The sequence below is a fragment of the Chaetura pelagica genome, unplaced genomic scaffold, assembly GCF_000747805.2.
Source record: "Chaetura pelagica isolate M959 unplaced genomic scaffold, ChaPel_1.0 scaffold195, whole genome shotgun sequence".
Classification (NCBI taxonomy): Eukaryota; Metazoa; Chordata; class Aves; order Apodiformes; family Apodidae; genus Chaetura; species Chaetura pelagica.
This window is the reverse complement of record NW_009953304.1, coordinates 253,499-273,179: the sequence shown is the minus strand read 5'-3', so window position 1 is coordinate 273,179 and position 19,681 is coordinate 253,499.

Genomic DNA, 19,681 nt, shown 5'->3' with positions numbered 1-19,681 from the left:
ATGCAAACGGTAATGCAGTACTTTTTCAATTACATCTTAAGCAAACATACTTACTAGGAGTCAGAGAACAGTGTGAGCTTCTTTTTAGATATTGCCAGCTAAATCATTATGGCATTTCCTGAGCTTTGTTTAAAATTATTTATGGAGGTTATTTGCAACATTTAGCCTTCCTCTGGAATTCTCATGTAAAAATCCAAACCACATAATTTCCGTTCACATAACACCCACAGCAGGCATGTGCTGTTCTCTTGGAGCTGGGAAATTGTCTGCAGAATGGCAAGGACAGTTCCAAAAAGGGGGAAAAAAACCCACAATAGAAGGAAAATTACCTCCTTACATCCTTGCATAGGATAATTTAGGTGCTAACTTTACATAAGGAACCAAAGGTGTGAAGATGAGGCAAGGTGGGAAGGGAACAGAGAAGGAGATGTGTTTGCTTGTTGAGGTGAGGTTTTTTGGAGTGTAACACAGGCTTTTTAGTTAACAACTCCATTTGGATGTTCTACAGCAACACCCCAGGGATTTCAGGTTTGAGTCACCAGTGGAGCAGCTGCAGTGCTGAGGGTGGCTGTGCATTGACTGTGCCACTGTCCCACAACACATACCTCTGCTTGGTGGTACTGAGGGTCTCTTGCCTCCAATAATCAGGCCCCTGGTTAGAGCTCTGAGTACAATTGGTCTCTGTTACATCAGTGGGGAAATACAGTAACTGGTTGCTGTTTGGTTCCTGGGAAGAAGCAGATAGACAGGTCAGGTATTTGGGTAGAGTAGTTGCTAGCTGGAAGTGAAGGGAGAAGGAAGGCACCTCAGTAGAGCAATGCTTTCAGAGAAACACCTTTAGTCTTGGGTGACAAATATTTGCAACTGACTTTACCAGCATAGCTAAAGCTTGCCTATGAGTCCTGGAGGCAAGCCCTGGCCAAACAGACTGTTCAAAAAATGTACACCCATCAGTCCCAGGATAGTGCTTTGACACAAGCTTCATTTGATCCCTACTTGAGACCTGTTTTTGAGACTGTCCCAAAGAGTAGTACTTTCACAGCTTGAAAGTCCATCTCTTGCAAGTTGGCTGGAATTGTTAAGTGGGATTAACCAGCATATGTGCAATGGTAAAGCTGAAGTGTTGGGGTCACAGATTTTGCCTGTAAATTAGGCTTGATCTTGGTTATCCAGAATCACAGTGCAGAGCAAAGGTACTCACTCCAAAAAGGAAATTAATTCACTTGTATTATGACCAGTTTAGAAAAGCTAATGTGAATTTCAAATGATGTGATTATGCAAGCCAGAGGAGTTACCAAAAAAAGCCAACTTTGAATCCTGCATTGCAAGTATTTACACCAGAAGCTTGGATCATGCACTCACTTTAGAAACAATAACACAGGGCCCAATTCTTTCTTAATTTGCTCTGTTACAGATTAGTAAAATTAAGAACCAGATTGAGTAGCATGTTCTCTAATCATAGACCATAGTCCTTGCAGTGAGCTTTGTGTGTCTTACTAGAACACAGCCTGCACAAAGCAGGCATCCAGTTTGGACTCAGAAAACGGAGAATTTGCTGCTTCCCCTGCTAGTCTGTTCCAATGGTTAGTCACTCTCACTCTTAAAAATGTGTTACTTATTTCCCATCTGGCATCCAGATCTGGGAATGTATGTCAGACTAGTTCTGCTGACTTTCATGTGCTACTTCTGATGAGAAGAGAAACAGGCCTGAGGTCTGTTTGCTCCTGATCCTGAGTTGGAGAGCCTGTTAGTGCTACAGGTCTGAGGACTTGGTGCCAGCTATTCTAGTCAGCAAGCTGGGATCTTCATTACTGCCTGATTACTTTATTCTGTTTGTTCCACTAAGTGAACATTTGTTCACTGAGTCAGCTCCTACATGACTGTTCTACCCACTCCTTTTTTGCCCTTCTCCCCCAGCAGACAACCATTGCAAAGTACAGTGATGCACAGTGTCTGCCATGAGCAGGGCAGGAGTTTATTCTGCCCATTCACAAGTTATTCCTACTCTTTGAAACATGCATGCACATGTACACACAAAAACATGACCAAACCCACTAAGAATCTGTTTCAACAAATCCTTCTGAAAGCTGTCAATTATCGCACACTAAGGTAACCTTCCTTTTGGTCTTTTAAAGGTCAAATCTATCCTGTCACAGAGGATCAGGAATTCAGAGCAAGTCACAGAGTCACAGAATCTTAGGGGTTGGAAGGGACCTTGAAAGATCATCTAGTCCAACGCCCCTGCCAGAGCAGGATCACCCAGAGCACATCACACAGGAACAGGTCCTGGTGGGTTTTGAATGTCTCCAGTGAAGAAGACTCTACAACCTCTCTGGGCAGCCTGGTCCTGGGCTCTGTCACTCTCACAGTAAACAAGTTTTTTCTGATGTTTATGTGGAACCTCCTACGCTCCAGTTTGCACCCATTGCTCCTTGTCCTATCACTGGACATCACTGAAAAAGCCTGGCTCCATTCTCCTGACACCAGGATGCTATTGGCCTTCTTGGCCACAAGGGCACACTGCTGGCTCACGGTCATCCTCCTGTCTACCAGAACCCCCAGGTCCCTTTCTCCTACACTGCTCTCCAGCAGGTCAGCCCCCAGCCTGTACTGGGACATGGGGTTGTTCTTCCCCAGAGACAAGACTCTGCACTTGCCCTTGTTGAATGTCAGATCACGGAGTTGCTAGAGAGTGATAAAATTTTCATTTTTTATCAGTAATTATGTATGAAAGTGTCTAGATAATAATTTTTAACATATCTACTACAACATACTGTGATATCACTGCTAATCTTGTAATTATATCGCCACCTGGTGCCTGCGACCATCATAGACCAAACTGCAGACAATGCAGTGTTTTGGTGGCAATTTCAGTAGCAAAAGCTATGGTTTGATGTAAAAGATTGGGCTTGAAAGGTTTCTTGTATGAGGGGCAGGCTGGACACTGGTGATACCTAAATGCCCAGGTGTCTGGTGATTTCAGAATGTGCTCGTTGCGACATTCCTTTCTGCTATTTGTAAACCCTGTAGCTTACTGCAGTGCTGTGTCTCCTGGGAGACACTGAGGTGATGGCTGCCTTCCCTATTAGATCTGTTCAGTACAACCTGTGTTGCAGATCAGTGCATTGGCAGTACCTCTTCACCCTCTTCATGGCAGTGTTCAAGAAAACTGGTATTGAATACTCTTCAAATGCAGAAGAGTTCCTTTTTGTTTCTTTTGCAAATTGAATAATTAACTAAGAGCCAGTTTTTGCTTCTTTTTAAGTGAATTTGTTCTTGATCATGGGAGAAATCCCACAAGGTTCCAGAGCTAGGATTTACCCTTTGCTATGCTGCACATATAGTGGAGGAAGCAGGAGATAGATCTGTAAGCCAGCAGGTAGTAGAGCATTGTCACTCTCTACATATGCTAGACAGATAAAACCTATAGATCTGATTTTATTCTATAATTTTATTTCATGTTTTAGCATCACCTCCTTGTAGACTTAATACAGAGAAGACTCCATTTCCATGCCCTAGTATGCTGTGAAGCCTGCATCCACACCAGCTTGGCTGAAGGAGCCTGTGCTGTTGTGACAAGCAGCTCTGTTCCCATCAAGTCAAGAGAGTCCTGGCATGGCCGCTTCTCACATCCTCTCTGCACGTTGTCTTGAAGGGAATACTTTTGAACAACACCCAGACACCATCCCATGCTGTGTTGTGCTACAAAGTTTCACAATTGCTTTACTGTGCAGAAGGGAATCAGGAACTTGGCCACAACCATTTCCTAAACTCCTTATACTGTGCTGTGGTTTCAAGAGCTTTTGTCTACTGGGCCAAGCAGAGATGCCAGCTCACCTTTCTACCCCAAAATGCATGTTTCAGGCAAGAGAAGTGTTCCCCTGTGTTTTGCTTCTTGCTCCTGCCACAAAAAAAAAAAGGGTAGCACGAGGCAATATGATATCATGAGAGGCAGTAGGGTGGGTTGGTTGCTCTCAGCAGGGAAAGATGGGGCAGCTAGGAAGCCTGGAAGAGCAAGAAGTCCTAGAGCCCTATAACTTTTTCTAGAGGGCTTTCTGCCAGAGAAGAATGAGTCAAATTAAAATGTAGAAGGAAGAAGGCTGATTAGAGGAGTGGGGGCTGAAATGGAGGGATTAAGTTGGGGCAGATGGCATGTTCAGTTCTCAAGGGTAAGCTCAAAGAGGATCTGTTCCTGAAAACACCTCTTGATTCTTCACATCCTACATTCTTCTTTCCCTCCCAGAGTATGCCATGGAGAAACAGCACCATCTAACCCTACCATGACCTCTTCAGGAGCTGTGTTGCCTGCCTATGATACCAGCCAGGTCTATCCATGGATGCCTGTTACTTTCAGGTGCTCATTGCCTCTTCCCATGCCCCAACAAACTCCAAGGGGAGGAACTGTACTCCTGGGTCATCCTATGTTTGGTCCTGCAGGTGCACTCTTACCTTCATAGGTAGCCCCTTCCAAACATTAAGCTGGGGATGGGAGTCTCCCTTGGACTTGCCTCTGATAATTTCTTGATGCTTTAAGCTGGTTAGAGGTGAGTGCTCAGCACTTCCTCATTTCCTGCAGCCGTCATTCCTCAGCACTCTGCAAATAACTGTCCCACCTCACAGGACCTGTGTTTAACCTGGAGTACATCTCTAGGCAGTTAGGGCTTTAAGTAAGAATCAGCAGCACTACCTGGTCCCCAGACCTGAATTTCAGAGGTACTAAGTACTTGCAGATTTGATTGGCTTTGTTTGGAGCTGCAACAGTTCTGGAGTTTGGCCACCAGTCTTCTGATAAATAAACCAACACATCCAGCCAAACGTAAGCTAACATTCATCAGCCACATGAAGGGATTTAGGTGTATTGACATCAGATGAGAACCTGGGCCTAAGATATCTGTAAGGTAAAGAATGGAAAACACTGAATGCTTTCACAGATACTCCATTTAATATTGTGCTGTGTTGCTTGGGGGATTTAAATACATCAGCATATTTAAGATAGATCTCAGTGAGATGTTTGAAATTGGAACCAGTTACCTCCTCCTCCCCCACCCTGAACTTCCGTATTGTTCCCGTCACCATTTCAGCTCTCTCCTGTCTGGAAAAGACCCTCTTGCTGACCCACTTCCTGCCCCTGTAGCAGTTCTAGGAACCACACAAGGAATCCTTGTTTTACTGCACTTCAGACGCTGACATTGCATTTTGCAGCTAGCCAGGCTTCATCTGGAGAGTATAGTTCTTGTGTTTCCTGATGTGAGTCAGTTGTGAGGAAAGTGTTTAACCTTTTTGTCAAAGGTTAAACATATAAAAGGGGAATATGAAGCTCTTGTATTCCTGTTGTTTCCACATTCAAGAGAGCAGCTTTCTCAGCTGAGCTAAATCTGACTTTTTTGGAGGGGATATTTCTTTCCATACCCTATTCAAAGTTGCAGCTTACTACACTTATTAGGAAAGTGTATGTTTGAACAGGGTTACATGACAAGGATCATTCATTGACTGTTTCCAGTGTTTTTTTCTTCTTAATAGTTCTCTCTGCCTCTCTCAATGGCTTTGAAAAGGCTCGGACAGTCATTTGTGTTGCCATTTCTATAAAATATAAAGAAATTCAGAGGAAAACAATGAGCAAAAGAATTTGTCCCTCCCCATTCTTACTGACACCATATTATTTTGATCCATCTTTCTCCACTGCTTGGCTGAGGAGTTTTCTTACCTGTAATTACATAGACTGATTACTTTGCTATGTTTCCTACAATCACATGCCTCTTCCCAATGACTTAATGGGAATGGCATGTTCTTGTCATGATCCAGATGACTCTGTCAGAGAGCTCATTCCAGTTTTACTGTGTACTGGCTGTGACTGTTCTTTGTGAAGCATAGGAGCTCATCTCTTTATGTTTAGAGGCAATTCCACAGGTGACGTGCTGGTTGTTCTGCACCATTTGCACCACTTATGCTTTGTTCATGTTTATCTTTATGGCTGGGTCTGAAATACTCAATTATAATCAGTTGGCAATGGTTATCCAATAAATCTGTGAGACAGTCAGGAACAGAATATACAGTAACCTCTAACTGCAAGTTTGCTCTTGAATCTCTGTTGCTCAAGGCCTCCATTCTAGCAGATAATTAGATTGTTCTTGCCTGATCTAAGGTCTGCAGCTGCCTAGGGTTGTGTCATAAGTAGAGAGCTTCATACAACCGTTTTTTCCAGGCTGGAAAGATATAGTCTTGAAAGGGAAAAGAGGATAAACCAACGATAAAGAATAAAGAAATATTAGAAACATCATTCCCAAGGGAGTGTCCCTGACAATCTGTTAACTTTTCATTGCCGTGTTCATAACTGCTTCCAAAAAAATGTCATCAACTCTTAGCAGAGCTGCTTGAACCTCTGCTGATGAATTGAAGGAAATTTGTTCTAAAGAAAATAAATCACATGAAGTTAACCCACAATACTGAACCAGCCAAAACCAACACCACGGAACAGGAATTCCTTCAACTTAACAATACCATAATCTCATTGCAGGTTGAGCAGTAACATTAGAAACTGCACATATAACACCTTCCCTTACAGTTTAAATTTGGCACTGGTGACTTAAAAAAAAAATATCCTAAAACCAACCTCAGTCTTCAGCCTGGATGCATTTATTAAAGAGAATTTGTGAGTAAAGTCAAATCAAGGTAGTGTTAAGATTCCTATGTCTTATTCTAGGCATATAAATTATGTGTTATTCAGAACACACTGCTGAACAGTTCAAAGCTGACACTGTGAGTGCTTCAGTGCGCGAACCGTGGAGGAATTCTGATTTTCCCTCACTCTTTTATGTGCTTCAGTCACTGTAGTTCTGTCTCCTCTGCATGACAAACTTGACCTGACTGTGCTTTTCTTAATTATATTGCTTTCATTGAAAGGACAAAAGTAACCACTGTGAGTCATACTGTTAAAAACGTAGGCACTACCTTCCACAGTTCTTCATTTAATTGTAATTAATGGCTTTTGGTCCCAAAACTAACTCCTTGCAAAGATAGGGTAAAAGAGCTATGCATGACGATCTCGTAGGCTCAGGAACTGGTGGTGATACAGTGTTAGTGCAGACATAACCTAGAGCAGCTGCATGGTCGTCACCACAGCTCTTGGCCTGCAGTAGTAGCTTAGTCCACCTTTGTGTTCTGGCACAGGGGACTTTGAGAAACAGACCTGGCTGTAGATCAGTAGGACAAACACAGACCTGTCTCCTTGGGTACATGACCGCTTACACTGTCTGCCTACTACAGAAGGAATTGCTACACCAGTATGTGCAATTCTTACACATGGTTTCTCTGGATCATTTGCACTTCCCTGGCTCTGAGGCTCCAGTGTACCAGTAACCTAGGCACATATTTGGGCTGCATTTTGTTCCATCTAACTGAATGCCTGAGTTAGGAGGGCTGTGACACCTGGCTCTGTATGTGAAATGTGCAACATTTCATTAAAATCTTCTACAACATATATTATATGTTATTAGCAGATCTGTTGGGCAAGGAACCAGTGAGGAGCAGGAACAGGCTGTTTATCTGAGCAGTGATCTTTTCTTCCTTTCTCCGTTCTGGCTCAGATGTCACCGATGCCCAACAGGTCCTGAGATACTGGACAGAAAAGACAACTAAAAGGGGCTCCAGAGGTATTTTTCTTTTGTAAATCGCATGTTTGTAGAAATCTGATTCAGACATTTTGAAGGTAGGAAGTTGCTAGAATGACAATAAGTTGGGGTTTATATTAGGGAAGGGAGAAAAGGATTATGAAAACCAAACTGTTACTTCTGCTAGGAATGGAGGCTTCACAGGGAGAGAAGTCTGTGTGAAACACAGTGAATACTTCAGCTGCTAGCACTCTGAACATTGCAGGCAGTAGCAGAGCCTCCACCTTCTTTCATCTTAAATAGTGATTTATCCTTTCCATTCAACTGCGTTTGTATATGCTCCTCCACAGACTACTAAAATCCTGTGTGTATGAGTCAGTGGTGTCGATCTTTATTACCTATACACCTATAGGACAGTTTCCAATCCATTTCAGAAAGAAAGATGAATTGGATTTGAAATGAGAGAACCTGGGCTCATTTCTTACCTCTGTCATGTACATTTTGCAGTCTTGGGCGAATCTTGGCTCTGTCTATTCTGAGCTACTTGGGGCAGGCACTTTCTCATTTGCTATGCATACATGCAGTGCTTAGCACAAAGGGGACTCCAACCACTCATGAGTAACCAGTGAACAGATGGTAGTAAGTTTTCAGTGTGACTAGGTTTTCCCACTCCGATAGTTTTTGTAGCAAAATTCACATCTTAAAAAATCCTGCCAAGAGACCAAAACTGGAGGTATGTAAAAGAAAAATGAAATGAAGAAGGCCATTTTCTAAGTATCTCTTTCTTAGCTCTAAAATACGGAAATTTTCACCGTAAGAACTGAGACACATTTGACACATGTTAAAGTCCTGCTAAAGCCAAATGTCACTGCTGTGCTTAATTAAATCCATGGTAAACTTGTCTTTTTGACTTCCAGAAATGGAGTGAAGAATTCTTTTGGAGCAGATATTTCCTTATTCTCTCGCTTACATTCACGCAGATGAGCTTTTTACAATTAGAAGTTTCCCCATTTGGCAGTACTTCTGCATTGTCACAGGCAGAGATGACATAATGAACTACACTTATGCATACTCTTGAGCTCTTCTGGGTAAAAATAGTGACCCTCAGCTTTAATCTTCAAAACTTCACATCTCAGTGCAGCTATTCTGATGACAAGGTTGAGCAGATCTGGTTAAGGCAGGAAACAGATGTATCCTCTTATTCTTAACATACATTTTTGGGGTTTATTTTTTGGCTAGCTACAGTCCTAATCTCACTTTTGATCAAGTGCAGAGGAAAAGAGTAATTAGTGGAGTATTAGTGTTATTATTGTTTCCTGACATTAACTCTCCTGCTACTTGTCCATCCTTTTCACAGGCCCAGCAAAACAGTGTGTGGGTTTAACGGCCAAAGAGCATTTTTTATTGCTGGTCCCTCTCTGCATTCTGAAGTTGTATTGCACTGACTCTCCTGAGCTAGCAAAAAAAAAAAAAAAAAAAGAAACAACTCCTACTGAACGTGGCCACAGTTCCGTGGGTGGTAAGTGCTTCCTAACAGTATGGCTTATGCAGGAAGGGGAATGCATTAGTGCAGTTTTTGTAGCTGCAGAACTGCTTTCCAAATGCACTGTTTTATCTGCAGAGCAGATACAAATATAGTTTAGAACAATTGTATTAGCAACATAGAACTGATATCTAATAGTATGACTATTTGATTTAAAATGGTTTCCTTTGTTTAAACATGACTTTGGTACAAAATTGCTATTTGGCTTAAGCAAATCTATGGGTGGCCAGTGCAAAAAAAGGGATGAGGTGATTCACCAAACATCACAGCCAGGAAATGGCTCCTCATCTTTTAAGGTGAGACCTGCGGCTGAGTACAGGAGTTCCTCTCTTGCCTTCCATGAGCATGAGTTCCTCAGCATTTCTGACACCCCTGTACTTACCCTGTTGCAAGAAGCATAGTCTTGTGTCATTCGTTGCGCAGCAGGCTGTACAAGCACATCCTTCCCTCCTCACATCTGGTCTGGAGAGATACCCCAGGGACCATGAGGAGATGCCAAGTGGTTTTTGGGGTTTTTTTCCCTTCTTTCTTTTTTTTTTTTCCCTTTTTTTTTTTTTTTTTTTTTTCCCAGATATTACGTAATAGTTGACTTTTGGCTGTTGTATTTATCCCTGATGAAATGTTTTAGTTCCCTAAGCAGTAATAATAATACTTTGGACCATATGCAAACATTTATGGATTCTATTTTTTTTAAACAAACCTGCTGTATGTGTACTTTTGTGCTTACTTTTACTGTGCTTCTTGTTCTCAGTATAGCTTAACTCCACAGCATAAAGTAGTTATGAAAATACATTCTTCCTGTATATTTAATAATTTTCTGAACCAGAAATCCAAGGATATATTTTGAAAATAAAATTTTCTAAGAAAGGCAGGCTTTTCTGTGTATTCAAGCTGAGATAATAATTCAAGAAGCAATCTAGTCCATTTCCATAAAGCTCTTCTGATCTTTCTTCATCATACTTAAATTTGTTTTCATTGTGATCAGCTGCATGGTTGAATCCTTATGGCCACTGAGGCAAATTCAGTTTTGAGGCAAGTCGTTGAAAATCAATGTAACAGAACCGTCACATGTGCCTGCAACCTTTATGAATTTTCACCAGCATCAGGGCTGGACACAAGTAACTGCTCTTCTGAAAGGCTGGGGGTGTAGCTGCAAAGCGGGCAGTGCACAGCTCTGCAGCTCACTGGGCAGCCTCCCCTGGCAGGCACTGTGACTACCAGGGTATTTCCTTCATGGGGTGAGTGGGCATTCCCCCCTCTCAGGCACCTGGATGAGCAGTGGTGAAACATGGAAGCGGAGGAGTAGCTGCAACATTGCTACACACTAGCAGATCACAATAATTTCTTAGATTGTTGAAGCAGGAAGGGAAACTGCCCTTTTCCACAGTGGCATACATTTTGGTATGTTCATTGCTCAGAGATGTATTGCAACTCAGTTTTTTTAGTCTCTTCTGTCCCCATGGAAGTTTTGGATAGCAGAAAATAACGACACAATATGATACAAGTTGCTATATTTGCTGCCACTGGCCAGCAGATTTGTTCTATTCAGCCCCCCCATTTTTTTCCTCCTTCCTTTTCATCTGGAATACCGAATGTGACAAATAAAGCTGATTTCAAAGTGAAGCTTTTAAAAGAAACTTCTGTGCAAATTGATGTGTTTCAAAACAATGATACAATAGTCCTCAACAGAAACTGTTCAACTAATCCAAGTATCTTAGTTTCGATTACTAAACTAAACCCATCTAAACTGATTCAGGGTGCCCATCCAGAGGACCTGCCATAGTTTTGTAGAGGAACTCTGAGCTTTCATATGAGACACCTCTAAGAGAGGCAGAATTTTGGGGGGGATCAGAATATGCTGTTATGTTTTCAATAAGCTTGTAACATTCACAGCATGTACAGTGTTTTTTTCAATAAGCTTGTAACATTCACAGCATGTGAATGGAGGTGTGATAACAGAGTGATGCAGATTGGAAAGGCCTTGTGTTACATCATATTTGGTGACTGAAAGTAAAAATTCTTGAAATGGGTGGAGAAAGAATTGTTATATTTCCCTGCCACCCTGAAATGATAAATCTTGGAAAACTCCCAGAATGTTATTGAAGTGCCTAAAAATTAAGTATTTATTCTGCACACAAATCTTTTAGATCTGTCAGTAGCTGAATTTGATTATTCTTGTGTTGGTTTCTATTATTTGACGAGGTATTTGTAGACAGATGGCGTCTTGTAGTGTTAATAAAAACAACTTATGTAGAATGATTGGGCTGTGTAGTAATTGGGGAAATACTGAGGGATTAGGAAAGATGATAGCCTGCCAAAACCTACTTTCTGTTTATACGCATTTAATTCCTTCTTATAGCAAATTAAGCTTTTCTTCTTCAGGCATGTTCAGTTACTCTGATCAAGTAAGGCTAGAGTTTGGGATACTGAGAAATTGAGGTTTGTAGGTCAAACTCATCATCCTGTGATGTTTCACTGGTATAACAAAGGAAAGTATATGTTGTTGTTTATTTTAGTAGCTAAAACCCCTATACTCTTGAACCTGTGCCAGCAAATCTCTAAAATGCTATGAACTCCAGCTGATGTAAGAAAAGCTGGGAAGGGACTGAGCTGTGAATAGTGCTCACCAAAACACAAGTGAAATTCTGTCCCATGACAGTTTTTTTCACTGTGTATTGTTCCTCCGATCTACCTTTTGCTTTGCACTGTAGCATCCATAGAATGTCTGTTTCTTTAAAATCATCTTAATCCCAATGGTCACCCACTCTTATTTATTAATGTAAATAAGGCAATTTTAACATGATATAAAGATGATATCATGTTAACAAGATCTAAACCAGTTAAAACTTTGTTTACAAGATCAGCACAATCTTTGGTAAACTTTACCAAGATGCAATGTTTTAAACTTTTTGAGAATTTATGATGTGAAAAAATCCTCTGCTTTTTCAATTATTTCATCAGTTGCTCCCCCTTTCTTCTCTTCCCTTAAAAGAAAACATGACCAGCTTTCTCTGCTTTAGGTTTTTAAGGCAACTTTTGAATGAACATGCAAACTTTAGCCTGTAAGTATGAAGCATTGATGAGTGAGTTGAAGCAGGGGAAATAGAGAAGCCTTTCCAAACCTACTGTGGCAAAGACTTACTAGTGTAGAACTGGGATGGAACTGAAAGTCAGATTCTTCCTTCCTGACCCCAGAGATTTGCAGTGTGGCTGTCTACACCTGAGCTATTTCTCTGCAAAGCATTAAAAAGCAATGCAGAGAAAGAGGGCCTTTTAGGCTACTGTCTGTCCAGCTTCTTTCATCAGCTGACCTGCAGCACTGTGCCAACCAAGTAGCCTTTTCCCTCTGTGGACAGTTAAAGGAGCCTGCAGTGACTAGTTAGACATAGTTGCCCCCACTGCAGGTAATCTAAATCCCACCCCAACTGCCTGCTGTTTGTTGGAATACAACAGCTCACTAACAGCAGCACATGGATCTTTGTGCTGCAGCTGAGACTTGTGCTCCCTGGCCTAGGCAGTGTTTCTCCTCTTGGCTGGTGATGCTGAGACAGAATGCATCCTGTGATGAAAGGAAGGCATGTACAATGCAGTTCAAAGTATCAAAACTGTTTGCTGAGCTGGCAGGAAATTTAATTTAGTACATGGGACTTAATGCTGCAAAGATTAAATATTCTCATTCAGATGACAATAAAAGCCTTATGATTGCCTTATCAACTGAAACATGTGTAGGGCTTCCAGTCACCAGGCCATAAAATCACTGATATACTTGTGCACATTACAAAGGTCTTCCTAGTCCTTCCTCTTGCTCCTCTGAAAATGGTTTAGCTAAGACAGGATGACTGACTGTACCCCTGGCATAACCTCACCTAGGCTGCAGTTTACCATATCACTGATACCAGCTTAGCACAATAGGGTCAAATGGGTGGGGTGCTGACAAAAGAATATAAGACTAGGGCAGGCTAGGAATTTCCCTCTTTCTTGCTTTTTGATTTATTTTTCCATAAAATTCTCCAGGCTTTCATCAAATGATTCTGGTATTTTTAAGTCTGAATTAACTTGTGAAGAAACATCTGTATTTTGGTTCTTGATTAATTGTGTTCTTTGCCACAAAATGCGTCCACGTCAAGGTCTAACCACATAGATGTGCAACAGGTTCCTGTATCTTTACATCCCAAGGCCCCAAGCTGCAGATTGTTGGAGGCTGGAGAAAACCTGCCAGAGACACCCTGAGAAAGTATTACTACTCGCTTAGCATGCTGTTACTCTCTTCTCCTTTTATTCTGTAGGCCACTGCTGTTAGCCCAGTGGCCACTGTCATTTACATGCTAGTGAGCTAACAGGAGATTTGATACAATCTGTCAGGTCTCACTTCCTGCCTAACATGAGCACCTGCCATGGCAGCAGAGCTGTCACTGTTCGCCTGGTTAAGTTCCACACTGGCCAGTCCTACCAAACTTGTCAAATCCCAGGAAACACAGCACTGAGGTGACACAACATGCTGCCTGGGCTAGCAAGGCTAGCTGGCCCAATGCTGAAATGCAGGGAGTCAACTGGTGGACAGTTTACTGAAGGAAGGCCAACACTAGCAAATGCTTATGAGACTGAAGAGCAGTCCCTTAGCCCCTAGTCCCTTCTGCCCCTTAGGCAGAAGCAGAGCTCCTACTCACAGGGGTCCTCTTGGGGTCCCATGACAGGTGATGTGGGTGTCTGTGCTGAGATGCTTAAAATTATCTTCCTGCCACTACCAAAGTGTGCTTATGTAGTAAGGACCTGAGGAAGATAATACAGAATAGTCTTAACAGAATATTAATCAGATAATATTGATAACTTTCATAAGAGCATTAAGAATAGCCATGGAATTTCCAGTTTTCGTAAGAGCTCAAGTATTTTCAGGGTGCTTTATGAAGTCTGCCTGGCATAATTTTCCTGGCAGGAAGTTAGAGCAGCTTTTGTAGGCAAAATATAGAAAACTGAGTGTTCTGCATTATAGTTTAGGAGATCAATAGATTCCTTTGTTTAGGGATCCTGATGTTAAAAGAAGAAACCTCTTGTTTATGTGCTGCCTTGGCTTATTAGCCTTGTTGTTACTAATACAAGCTCTTTCAGACCACTCTGATCAGTCTTGAATGACTTTCCATAACCAGCAAAAGTGTGATTGGAAAAAAACAGACAAGAAAAGAAGCCTCCTGAAGTCTGCCTTTATGCAGGCAATGTGTCTTTGGGTATGAATTTCAGAGTGGGTAGAAAACACATTTCTGCTTGGCTTGGAAATACACACTAAGTAGAAATTAAAAAAAGATAAAATTCAGGAAATATTCTTAGCTTATCAGTTCTATGGCTGGATTAGCAACTTAGATGAGAATAGTTATCATGATGAAAAGTTAACTGTGCATGCTTCTGAACTGTTATTGCAAAATAAGAGGAAGGGGGAAGTTGAATAACTAATGTTTTGGGTTGGGCTTTTTTCTGGGCTTTTACATATCTTTTAACAGCTGTGGGCAGGGGAGCATGGAGCGGACATGTTTCTGTTCTCAAATGGAAAAAAATAACCTTCAGAAATTTTCATTGGACAACATTCAAAAACTAAGAGCATTTCAATTTTTCGCCAGGCAAAAGAGGCCATTTTAAGAAAAGATAAATTGCAAGAACCACCCAAACAGACCTGGATTTTCAAATTTTTTTCTATGTTTGTTTTAACATAGTCTTCATTTTCGTACCCAACCTATTAGTGTAGTTAGAAAGTACTGCATGTGCAACTTCTAGATAATAAGAAAAATCAGTTAGTAAAACACTATTTTAGAGGAAGACTAACATTTTTACAAATGTGAATGTCTAAATTATGTTAATAAATGTTTAGGTTGGTACTCCTATTGCTTTTTCAAAGCTCTGGACATGGAAATCCCATTGGAGATAAGAACAGGTGCTAATTTGAAAGGCAAATTACTTTTCTAGAAACTTACATATGAATACAAATGTAGATATTTCCTTTCTAAAATGTGCAAATGTAATGCTATCTGAGCTCCTAATGCGTTTAGGCCATCTAAAAATTATTTCTCATGGGCTGAGTCCTTTAACATTCGTTCAAAGTCTGTTTTGCTCCACCTTGCTGCTATCTCCTCATCAAAGCTGATGTGGACTGGTAGGAAATGTTTAGCAAAAATCTAAACTAGGCAATGCCAGAGAGGATTATTCTTGCATTTTTGGGAAGTACTTCAAGACAGCAGAGTAGTAAAGCTACTAAAGTAATAAAGTTAGTTTATGTGTCACGCTCCAAGCCCAGATGCAGCCACACTGCATTCAACAAGCTGCTTAAATGCCTCAAGTTAGAGCTGTGTGCACTTTGCCAGATCAGAAGCTGACAGGGCAAACAGTCAAACATCTGCCAGCTGGAGCCTTTTTCTTATACAGTGGGACCCTCTGCCTCAGCTTTGTTTCTTTCTTTACTATTCTGTGTCATACTACCATTTCAGTTCCCAGAGCCCCCCCCAGAAAGCATCAAATCTCTTTCGTAATTGAATTAGCTATTTGTTTGCCTTGTAGGCAGACATGAAGGCCTGTGTAATGGAGCAGTGCTGATGTTTCCACAGTTCTCCTGGGAAGTTCTCCTTTGCATTATCTTGGTGCCATATAAGGGTCTTAATTTTTATAAAGGTTACTTTTGGACACTGGATTTCTTGCTAATTCTTGCTAATTTCAGCTGGCTGGGGCTGACGCCAGCTCTCTGCCTTGCCTGACCTCTTGTGAAGAGGAAGCAAGATAATTCTTTATTTTTTCACTACTGGTCTCAAGAGGAGAAATTCCTGATTCAATCTGCAGTGCTCTGCAATGCACTTCCCTCCTGACGCCCTCTTCCCTCCTCTCTGTGCTGTAAATTGCAAGGACTTTACCATTTAGCTGCAAGTCTCCCTTGGCATCTACCTGTACCTGTAGCAGACAGGTAGTATTTTCACATAGCTCCCTCCAGACACATGAGTTTGGCTATGGACACTTTGAATGAGCTGAAGAACTGTGGAGGATGGGTGCAGTTGTAAAAACTCCCTAAAGCAAGGAAGTCAGATGTACAAGGGAGACCAACAGCAGGACCACAGTGTCAACACCAGTGAGTCATCTCCCTGTTGCAACTAAGCACAATGGTGACACTGCCCAGCAGTGACCCAGAAGACTAGGCCACTGTCTTTCTTGCAAGTAAGTAGTTTATTTTCCACCCTCTCAAAGATAAAGGTCTTTTTTTCTTTAAACTAATGAAACCACTCTCTGATTACTAAATTCAGTTATATTTAAGCAACTTAAGTGTACAATATTAGAGCTCAGCTCCTTGGAATTTATGTAATGGGAAAAATTCAGATGAGTAAACTCATGTTTTATGACTCAGCAAACATGGTCTCAGTTTCTGGCTCTCACACAATCTCTTTCTGCAACCTTGGGCAAGCTATTTAATTACTTACTGTGCCATCTGTAAAAAAAACCCCTTCCCTTCTCAGTGTCTCCAATTATATATATATAACCTCTTTATTGCAAATGCTATCTACATATTTGTGTTGCACTTAGCAGCAAAGGAACTTCCTTCCTAGTAATCCTCAGGCATCTCTGGAATTAAGACTAAAGTAGTAGTATCTCAGCAATCAAACCATGCTATTTTCTTATTTCAACCTACAGTCCTTTAATGTCCTCTGGATATCTTCCAAAAATTGCCAAACGAGAAACTAAAGCACTAATAAGAATGTATCTTCTATTATGTACTTTGTCTACAGGTTCCAGAAACAGGGAACTTTCAATGCTGAAAGACAGAGCACAGATGTCATGCCAGTGGGGAGCAAGGCTGCAAAGGGACAATTGGAGCCATGAGATGCCTGGCAGCTACTGAAGAGAGTAAAATTCTATTTATTCACTGTAACATTCTCTGTCTCATTTTCTTCCTGCCAGAATATTGTGCATATGTTGCAGAACCCAGAAAACAGGCTTTCTCATCCTCCTCACATGTGTCAGGCTTATTAGAGAACACTTTTTTTCCCCATTGGATTTGCATCTGAGGTTCTGCTTCCAGTATGACATCCCTAGGTACAAATCAAGGAAGGGGAAGGTGAAATACTCCCTCAAGAGTTGTCTTTGGAGAGGTTACAACACATGAGATGCCATGAGGTACCTGTGTCATCAGTAAGCACATTGCCATGTAACTAAAAAGTAGTTTTTCTGAAGTTATAAATCTGACAGTAGCTGTATTAGTAAGTTTTGAGAAAAAATAAAGATGACATAAGAAATATAAGAGACCAGACAAATATATATCCACCAACTTTCCTTCTCAGTCAGTTACAGATGGGCCCAGTTTTGCCACTCATAGGCAACTCTTTTGGCAGTTCTGAAGGGCTTTTTCAGTGTTTGCATGGCAGCAACTCCCTGTTTGCTCTCATGAGCCCCCAAGGAACATTTCTGTATCAAGACTCAGGAGATTCTGCAGTGCTGCAATGTCTCCTACAGCATGAAGCAGGTCTCAGAATCTCCCTATAGCAGTCTGCTAAGGTATGTGGGATAATTCTGCTTATGAGCTAGCCCAGTTTTTTTGCAAAAGAGGATAAGGTAGCACAATCTTTCCAGAATCCTGCTCCAGTTGGAGGGAGACTTCTGTGGTCTGTTATGAAATGCTGGACGTTTACATTTTGCTTTTCCTGTTGGAAGAAATAGATCTGGCAAGCAGCCAGCAAGCTATTTCTGGAAAACTACTTTCCTAATAATTGAAAGCACCTGGGCAGACTTCCCTCTTCCAAACAGCACTGTCTAGCCAGGCTGGGCTTGTAGGGTCAGAGATTCAGACACTGAACGGCTTTAGCAGTGAAAGGAACGTAGGAATTCAAGGTGCTCCTTCTTTAACTTATGTACCTTGAATGTCTATTTGCAATCCCAAGTAAAGGTGGCAAAGAGCTTAATGAAAATCTGTGACCTCTAAAGTGTCAAAAGCTCTTCAAAAGTTAGACTCAAATTCTGGTTTTGCCAGGTGTTCCGAGATCATGAGATAAACTTAAAAATTGTGTTCTTGCTCTGTCCCCTCTCCCCAACACTGCTTTCTGGATTATGATCCTTTTGGGAGCTCCTGGATCATGATGTCAGGCTTACTCCTGCAATCAGGAAGGACCCAATCCTAGTTCATTTTAAAGAAAAGCTGTGAGTCTTTCCTGCTTGCCATGCAAATGCAGGTCCTTCTGCTGGGAAAAAACCCACTGTCAAGAGGTTGGCAAACTGTTGGAGGTGGTGGTGCTGCAGTTAAAGTGGAATTAAATCAGAAAAATTGAGATCAGTGCAAGTATTTGTAGTTGGATAAAAGCAAGATGAAACTTTGCATTCCATTTAGGCAGCTTCTAATTCCTTACGAGCTTTACTAATCAATAGGTGTCTACCTGGTATTATATGGGGAGGGAATGGGGACTAGCAAGGCATCCTGAGAGAAGGGTTCTCTGTTGGCTAACAGCTCTCTACCAGCTCATTCTGCCATAGATGGCAGGTAGTTTAGGTGAAGCAGTAAAGCTCATATGGCTAAAGCCTGTTCTGTAGCTAGTGGGATACCAGGAAGGTATATGGCCCACGTTTGTGGATAAATGAATTAGAGAGGTAATAGGCCAGCTACAGCAGTCTCTGTGTCCAGAAAATTGCTGCATCCTGGAGATACATACTTCATGTAGAATCAGAACTGGCTAATGGACTCGGTAAGATTGATGGTGGGACCAATAATTAAAAAAAAAAAAAAAAAGTATTTAGATCATATTTATCTCACCAAACCAAATATTAATAGTAAAGGTAAGATTGAATTCTGGTGCAGAAAGTATGTGCTTTCAAGAAGAGAAATATAGTCTGTTTTATTCCCTAGATTAATTAAATATGCTGGATATAAGAAATGAATTAATTGTTCAAATGCTCCATTATCATTCCCTCTGATAATCAGTAAGAAGCTCAAGCCCATCCTCTATTATCTCCTGCTTTTCTGAGCTACAGGGATTAGAAATCTCTCAAAAGGACATACCAATTTGAAACTACAAGACGCTCACCTGCCTAGGACCCAGGCAAGGCTGGTCAAATTGTGATAGACATACCAGATGTTAAGCATCTCTCTTAGAGCACATTAGAGCAACTAAGCCAGTAAATGAGAGTGATGAGCTTAATCCCATCAGAAAGCCTCAGAGCTGTCTGCTTTGTGGAAGATGACATCATAGTCTGTCAAAAAACATGCAATATGTTTATGGCCACTCCTGCAGTTCTTCCAGCCACCGACTGTCCTGCCTCTTCTTAGGCTGGTGTTACAGCAGTAGCAATGCTCCTTCAACAAGTAAAAACCTGAACTTCTTTTACTGTTTCACTGCTTTTGACTTGCTACTTTCATGTTGAAGTTCTGGATGGCTTGATTTGTTCCTGATATGCTACTTCAAGTCTTTATTTCCTTGGTTTGGTATCACCTGGTGGTATGAGTTTTGTGGAGAAACAAGGCAGTAATTTTCTGCCATGCCCTTCGTATCTCTTTCCCCCTCACCTTACTCTTTTCCTCTTT